The sequence below is a fragment of the Salvia splendens genome, chromosome 16 (assembly GCF_004379255.2).
Source record: "Salvia splendens isolate huo1 chromosome 16, SspV2, whole genome shotgun sequence".
Classification (NCBI taxonomy): Eukaryota; Viridiplantae; Streptophyta; class Magnoliopsida; order Lamiales; family Lamiaceae; genus Salvia; species Salvia splendens.
This window is the reverse complement of record NC_056047.1, coordinates 15,828,552-15,836,763: the sequence shown is the minus strand read 5'-3', so window position 1 is coordinate 15,836,763 and position 8,212 is coordinate 15,828,552. Positions and strand designations below refer to the sequence as shown.

Genomic DNA, 8,212 nt, shown 5'->3' with positions numbered 1-8,212 from the left:
TCTTAATTGTCTTATCCATGCACAAATGACATCTTTTGGTGATGTTAAAATATTTCAATAAACTGGCAGGGTTGATAACTCATCTAGGGATGAAATTCTATGAATAAAAATATCCTTTTTATTCATAGAATTTCATCCCCATATGAGATATCAATCCTACCAAACATGCACAATAGATAAATAAGAAAATAAATGAATATAAAAGAAAAAATTCTTATTTTATTGTTACATGTCGTTTTGAATATCGTTAAAAGACGACATTTATGCATGAATATTATGAGACAATTGAGAAAAATTGAAACTTCATGATTTTTAATATTCCAGTTTCAAAGTTCATGGGACAACCACTAAAATCACTTCTTCTCTTCTCGAACTTTAAGTTAGGTTTAAAATCTTGGATTGTCATTTTATTTCTAATATATCAAACCATTCACACAATAACATAAAATATGGAAGTCCACGAGCTCTCAAATCTTTTGAATGGAGTATAAATTCGAAACCCATACGTATATTGTGGAGGCGCACACTCCCATTAAAGAGCCATCTTCCACGATATCTATGCAAATTATAAACTTTTCTAACCGTGCAACTTTCCTAACCCAACTCAAATAGAATTTTTTTCGGCAGATTTTGATCTTACGTGACTATAATCTATGTACTAGTTTAGTCTGAATTATGCATAAAAAGACGCCATTTTAATGCCATAATTCTTGAATTTAATATTGAATAATATGTGCCTAATACCTCAAAGATTTATTGGATTTGAGAAAGACTTAGTCATGTGAAATTAGCACCAATCTTAAAATTTTTATTTTTTAAGATCATTTTAAAATTTAAATATACAAGAAGTTATCTAAAATTTATACAACTTTTAAGTCAAATAGTAGTACTATATTGTAAATAACAGACAAGATTAATCGATCAATCGAAATAAGGGTGGGATGATATTAAATCTAAAAGTATGATGATTTGTTAAGAAAAATAGTAAAGGACCTAATGAGACAAAGATTAGAAGTTCAATGACTTGTAGATGTATTTTGCCAAAGAGTAGTGATAAATTAACAAAAATTGTATATACAAAATTGGACATTTTAGGTATTTTACATTCACAATAGTTTATACATTACATATTTACCCTTTTATAACTATTTAAGGAAGGTTGAGTTTCTAAGTTTAATAACTGCATATTTAGGAAAGATAATTTATTCTATTATAAAGCCATATAATTATAGCTAAATCAAAACTAAAAGGATAAATTTATCACTTTCTTCACCATACATTTTTATAAATGTTGAGTAAGTATTTGAAGAATATAAAATTTCTTCTATTTTCTCAACACTCAAATACCTTAGGCAATAAAATCTAATTAATAAATTGATATATAAAATGTTAGTAGTCATTAGAAAAAAGTCACAGAAGATATTTAAATTTTAGTATTGTCATCCAATTAAATAAATATTATTATTTTTACTTTTATTACAATCCAATTAATTGAAATTATTATTAAGATTAATCAGCAATAAAAAAATAAACTGAAACAATAGTAATAGTTATTCAAAACAAACTATTTCATTAGTAAAAATTACATTAAATATCATTACGTCGATTTCTTTGAGTATTGTATATCTTTACTCAAAAATTATGAAATGAATGTAAAATAGTAAAAAATAAATATTAAATGATAAAATCATTCAAATAGAATGACTATTAAATTGTAAATTATAAAAATAATTACAGTATATATACTTAATTTCTTAGTACTATCACTCAATCAATTAGTGATAATAATTTTGGTTTACTTATGTACTCTTATATTGACTAAAAAATCATGAAATTAAATTAATTTTTATATTTATTAATAATAAAATTAACTTAAAACAATAATAGTCATTTACATTCAACTAATATATTATTGAATAATTCTAAAAAGTGACTACATGTATATATATTTAGTTTTTATCGTCACCCATATAATCGATAATCATTAAATCAATTTTCTTGTGACACGACCTTATTAAAAAACCAAGAAACATAAATAAATTCAATATGTACTACTAAAAAATACACTAAAGCTATATTAGTCATTCGCATCGAAAAATTGTAAATTATAAAATGACTACAATAAAAACTGTAAACTATAACAATGATAGTATAAGAATATGTACTTAATTTATGAGTACCGTCAATAAATTAATTATCATTAATTTGATTTCATTTTATTCTCTATATCCATAATAAAAAATCATGCAATAAAATTAAAATTGATATGATATTAAAAAATAAGTTAAAATTTTTTATTTGCATCAAACTATTTCATGATTGAATAATTATAAAAATTGTAAATACAAATGAAACTACTTGTATATTGTAACACCCCGAGTTTTCGTGCACAGATTTTTGGAGTATAAAAAAAATTTGGACGAAGAAACACTTGGAATTAAAGTGCAAGGAATTTAATTTTTATGAACTACAGTTGTTGAAAAGAGAAATGCCAATTTATCAATTAGATGAATGCTTTTGTTAGAAGGACAACTTGGAGATACAATTAATACAAGATCACATATATGAAAGAGACAACTCCAACCTACATTATACCATGAATTATGGGCTATAGCCTTGCTACTCTAGGGATGTAAAACTCCAGGACTATGTTGCTAGCTAAAAATGGTAAAAGGATCACTTAATCTTGGAGCAAATCTCTCCTCTGATCCTCTCCAGATTCGATGGCCCCATTAACCTAAGGAAAGCTTGTCTTCTTCTTTCCCTCTATACTTCTCGGAGTTCGATCCCCATGAAGCTCCAAGCAATTGTGGCAGCCAAGTGCATCTTGAGGACCCTGCCAAGTTACACAAAAAAAGGGATTAACATAGACTCATAGTTTGGGAAATAGGGGGAGACCAAACCAAAATGTGGGAGGGGACAAGATGAGCTAAACAAGATAGCTAAGAACCCAAATCAAAGCTGTAAGAGTCAGCCAATCTGTTTTTTTCAAGGTATCATCAAAGAGGGAATGAGACCAAAAGGGCCTCGGTAAAGTGAGCTTATCACCGAGCTCATCAGAGCAAAGAGCAAACCCCAAGGCTTGCATCAATTAAGTATGATCCCTATAATCATAAAGCTCAAAAGGGGGATGAGCTTGTAGCCAAAAATGGGAAGCACAATATACAAGGAGTAGGTCCTCCAAGAATTTCACAAATTTGGCAAGAAGGCTTTTTAGCTCAACTCAAAAAGAGAAGTGAGTTGTTAGCTCAAAATAGAAAGTGGAGCTCTCCAATGCCTTACACCAATTTAGGCATAGAAGCTTTAAGCTCAAATTCCAAAGTGAAGAAATCTTTATCCCAAATTAGACACAAAATGCCAAGGAGTTTTGGCTATAAATACCAGCCCACCACCACCTCCTTCCTCACACCTTTCTAAATTCACAAATCACAAGAAGTGCAGCAAGAGAGGAGGGAGTGGCGGCGAGCTTAAGGGCAGTCCGGCGTTCGAAGGAGTCATCGAGAAAGAGGTAAAACACTAGCACACCCTCTGCTTATGTTTCGGACATCATACTAAGCCCAAGAACGTAGAAACATGGCTATAGGAACCTCACAACAGTAGCAACTATGGAACATATACCATATAGATTAAAACCCCATTGAAACCAAGCTTGAGGTAAACATAGGGGTGAACTGTGAACAACAAATAGATACTTTAAAAATCACATAGCTACTGCCAGCTCACAATAACAACCAAAGAGCAAGATTAAACTGGATCACAACTAGGCAAAGTCCTTAATCACCAAAATATTGCATAACTCGACATGAATCGAGTAAGAAGGGGGAAAGGGGGTGAAGACTTAGCTTAGACCGAAGGGCAGTCCGGCGATGGCGGAACCCCGGAAGCTCCGCGGGGTGGCTACGGGCCGCGGCAGAGAAGAGGGAGAAGGAGGCGAAGCCTGCTCTCCACCGATGACTTCACTAAGAGAGGGGTATTCGGCGGAGACGACGGAGGGACAATGGCGACGTCAACTCGTCGGGAGAGGGGAGAATGCGATGGTGGCGGAGTTTCCGACGGGGGAAACCGCAAGGGAAGCGGGTGAAGTGCTGTCTCCCTGAGCGCTCGACGGAGCGAGTTAGAGGCAGACGGAGGTGGAAGGACCGGCAGCGACTCTGAACTGACGGCGGTGGCTGGACACGGGCGAATAGCAGCCCTGTCTGCGAGCAGCCACCGAGCCGGCCAGCTTGTGCTAAGATTGCCGAGTGGCAGCGGCGTGGAGCACATTAACTGAGTGAGAGTCTTCAATTTAGGGATTTTGATGGGAGAAAGAGTAATTGAGAGAGAAGAACGATTTGGGAGAGATAGAATGTTGCGTTGGGGAAGAAGAGACAGAAAGGAGTATTTTGTTGAACTCTTGACTTGGGCCAATCTAATTGATAAGTTGGGCTTAGAAAATTAAATAAGAGGAAGGATGATTTTATTTGAGGAAGTTGGGCCTGCAGTTTTTAATTACTCCAAGTTGGGCCTATGTTACATTATTGAGTGGGAAGATTAGAATAAGGAAAGATGGGCTGTGATTTGTATTCTCATATTGGGCCGGAAATGGGTATGCTTGGGCTGAGAAGATTTGACAGTTGGGCAGAGAATTATTTGTTGGGCTGAAATAATTGATCCTTAGGGCAAAATAAACCAAAAAAGGGAGAAGATCAGTTGGGTCGGATGGAATTAATTTACGGAGGAGCTAGGGCTGAAATTAATTTGGTTTTGAGCCGGAATTCTAATTAAGTTCTTGGGCCATGATTAATTAGGGCATGCATTCTAATTCTAATTAAAAGTTAAAGAATTTTCTTAAGTCTTGTTAGTAAGTTGTGTTGTTTTCAAAAAGGTTATCTCCGCGAGCTAAGGTCGGAGTCAGGAAAAATCAAGCTAAGAAGTTTAAGCAAACGAGGTGGGCTTTCGAACTAAAGTATTTTAGTGAGCTTTCTATTTATTATGAGATGTTACGTGGGCTTTCATAACTAAGTATTTTACGAGCTTTCTATTGTGATATACGATTGTAGGCTTTCGAACTAAAGTGTTTTTATGTGGGCTTTCGAACTAAAGTATTTTAGTGAGCTTTCTATTTATTATGAGATGTTACGTGGGCTTTCTGTTTAGATTACAGTTTTTATGAGAAGTATTTATGTGGGCTTTCGAACTAAAATGTTTTTATGAAGGTTTACAGTTACTATAAAGTTTTTATGAGAAGTATTTTCGTGTGTTTCTATTTAAGATACGATGTTAAGTGCGCGCTCGCTATTTGATGTGCAGTTTTTATGAAAAGTGCTATTTGCTTGATGCTATAATATGATGTTATGTGTTGCCTTATTGGTGCTTATGAAGTGTAGCCTTCGTTGATATTTGAGTTCGGTTTTGACCGATAAAAAAATGAGTTTATGTTTCAAGAGTGTTTTATGAGGAAATGGAAGTTTTGAAAGTTTTGAGTTCGGTTTTGACCGATAGAAGTGAGTTCCGTTGAGAGAACGTTTACGAGGAAAATGAAGTTTCGGAAGTTTTGAGTTCGACTTTGACCGATAGAAATGAGTTTTGATTCAAATACGTTTACGAGAAAAAAAAAAGAAGTTTTGAAGGTTATGTGTGCGGCTTTTGATGAAAGAAAGATGAGTTACGTCAAAAATATTTTATGAGAAAAAAATAAGGTTGCAAAGGTTATGTCAAGCCATGTTTTGTTTTGAACGTTGCCTATCCGACTGACTAGCAAGGACGATGTCCCTACTAGACCAGGAGTTTCAGTTTTGTGAATTCGGGTTTGTAAGCGGTTGAAGCCCATACATTCCGTTTCACCAGGAGTTAGTGAATTCGGGTTTGTAAGTGGGATGAGCCCATACATTCCGTTTCACCAAGAGTTAGTGAATTCGGGTTTGTAAGCGGTTGAAGCCCATACATTCCGTTTCACCAAGAGTTAGTGAATTCGGGTTTGTAAGCGGTTGAAGCCCATACATTCCGTTTCACCAAGAGTTTCGTGAATTCTATTCACTAGGAGGTTAGTAGGCTTCTGTTCCCCAGGAGTTAGTCAGATATGGCATATGTTCCAGGAAAATCTCGACTCGATCAATACTCCTGGACGTTCAACTGAGGTGAAAGTTAAAGAAGTGAGATTTTGAGGTCGCTAGAACCAAGTGCGACGAGAATGCCCACCTGATAAAGAAAATAAAGAAGAATCGAAAGGAAATAAGAACTTTCCTAGAGAATGTAGTTCAAATTGGAACTAGAAAGGATGAACTATAAATCCTATGATTGCTTCCCCGAGCAGTCGATTTTTGAGATAGATAATGTATCACGAATCTAAGCACATAGCGTGAACCCAAGAGAAACGACTTTTACAAAAGAAGAGCCAATGCCCAATGCATAAGAGCACGAGAGGGGGCAACTGTTGAAAAGAAAGACGAGGAACGATGCTATAAGGGAATAGCACGAGATAGATCCTCACTGTGGTCAAGCCACTCGTTTAGATCCGAAAAAAGATGATGTCTTCACCACGTTTCACGAAAGCAAGGAAAAGAAAAATGTTTTAGTGTTCTCGGACTTTTCCTAAAACCCCGAGTTCACTCAAAGAGTGGCTTGACAAAATCTGTTTTTATGAAAATATATTTCGGCACGTGTCCACTGAGTACACCAAGTACTCAGCCCTGCATATGTTTTAAAAATGTGCAGGTTGAGCAGTGATGACGGCGGGCGGTGTTGAGCATAGACGAGGAAGATCCTTCGATTGAATAGTACTTGGATGCGTCGTGTCTCCATACACGATGTCATCTACTCTTGACTCTTCCGCTGCAATGTAAAAGTCGAGTTTGCACTCATTGTATCATGCACTCTGATATATATATTATTCGAGTTATTTCAGTTCAAGTTCAGTTGTGCCACAGTTTTCCCCTTTCTTCCCCGCTTCTTTCATCCCCCTATTATTCGCAAACTACCCATTCTTATTATCCTTAATTAGAATTGGGTCGTGACATGTACTTAATTTTCTACTATAAACCTTAATATAAAAATACTCACCACTAAAAGTAAGTTAAAAGTATTCATATATCTGCTTTTGGATATATAATGAAAACGGAAACAAGCTAAGGAAAAATAGTATTAAAGGAAAATAACAAAAAATTCAAAAGATATTGCAAGAAATGTCAAATCATTATTGCTATAATATTTTCTCATGTAGTCCACATATCAAATATAGAAATGCTTTATTATTTTAATTTACTTTTTCGTATATTAAATTATTTTACTGTCACAACGTTGATGATTTATATCGTATGATAATTTGAAATAAAAAATTAACAAAAAATAATGAAACAAGTTATGAAAATATAATAAAAATGACAAAAAAACTAGATACTAAAGTATAAAATGATCAAATATAAATTTCTTTTAAAAAATAAGTATATGGTAATTTATTAAATTATACACTAGTCATTATTTTACAATTAAATATAATAGTTTAATTATGTAGTGTGGTAATTAGTATTACCATAAATAATTCATAATCTAAATCAATGATACTTTACTAAACCAATAGAGTTAAAAATATCCAACATTAAATAAGGAGAAATTAGTCATAAAATTATATCCTAATAAACAGAACTAAATTAAAGGGTAATTTGTATATACAATTTTTGTTAATTTATCTTTTCTCTTTGCCAAATATAAAATATAGCTACTTTGGTCATTGTTGTTTCAGTTTATACATTCACGTGCCTGCTACCAATTAAATATTCCGTGATGAATGTTTCCTTTAAAACAAAAGGCAAAAAAAAGTTTATACCATGACATTTGACCTTTTTTACAAAATATCTACAACTTAGTACAAAAAAAATAAAAATGCCTAATTTTTAATTTTCAAATTTACTGTAACAATTCTTTTAGGTTTGGGGCATTGAATCAGTTGTAAACAATGTTTTAAAAACCGGACCGGACCGGCCGTTTCGACCGGTTCAACCGCGAACCAGTAGGCAGTCCGGTCCGGTTCACCCCTAAAAACCACTAGCACATTGAACCGCCGCGAACCGGTGGAACCGGCCGGTCGGACCGGTCCAACCGCGAACCGGAAACCGGTTTTTCAATTTTTCAAATTTTTTTTTTTTAATTTGTTCAATTTTTCAAAATTTTTTTTTTAAAATTTGTTGTTGCTAAGACTTGAACACATGACCTCATCTCTAAATATCAACTTCTTTAC

General features: G+C 34.0%; 1 long non-coding RNA gene across 1 annotated transcript; it reads left to right on the top strand.

Annotated features, from left to right (window-relative positions):
• The first annotated feature begins 2,479 nt into the window (after positions 1-2,479).
• On the top strand, positions 2,480-6,888 carry LOC121770592. Its single transcript, XR_006043768.1, has 3 exons — positions 2,480-3,508; positions 4,865-4,927; positions 6,694-6,888. It is a non-coding gene; the product is annotated as an uncharacterized LOC121770592 (long non-coding RNA).
• Positions 6,889-8,212: the final 1,324 nt, after the last annotated feature.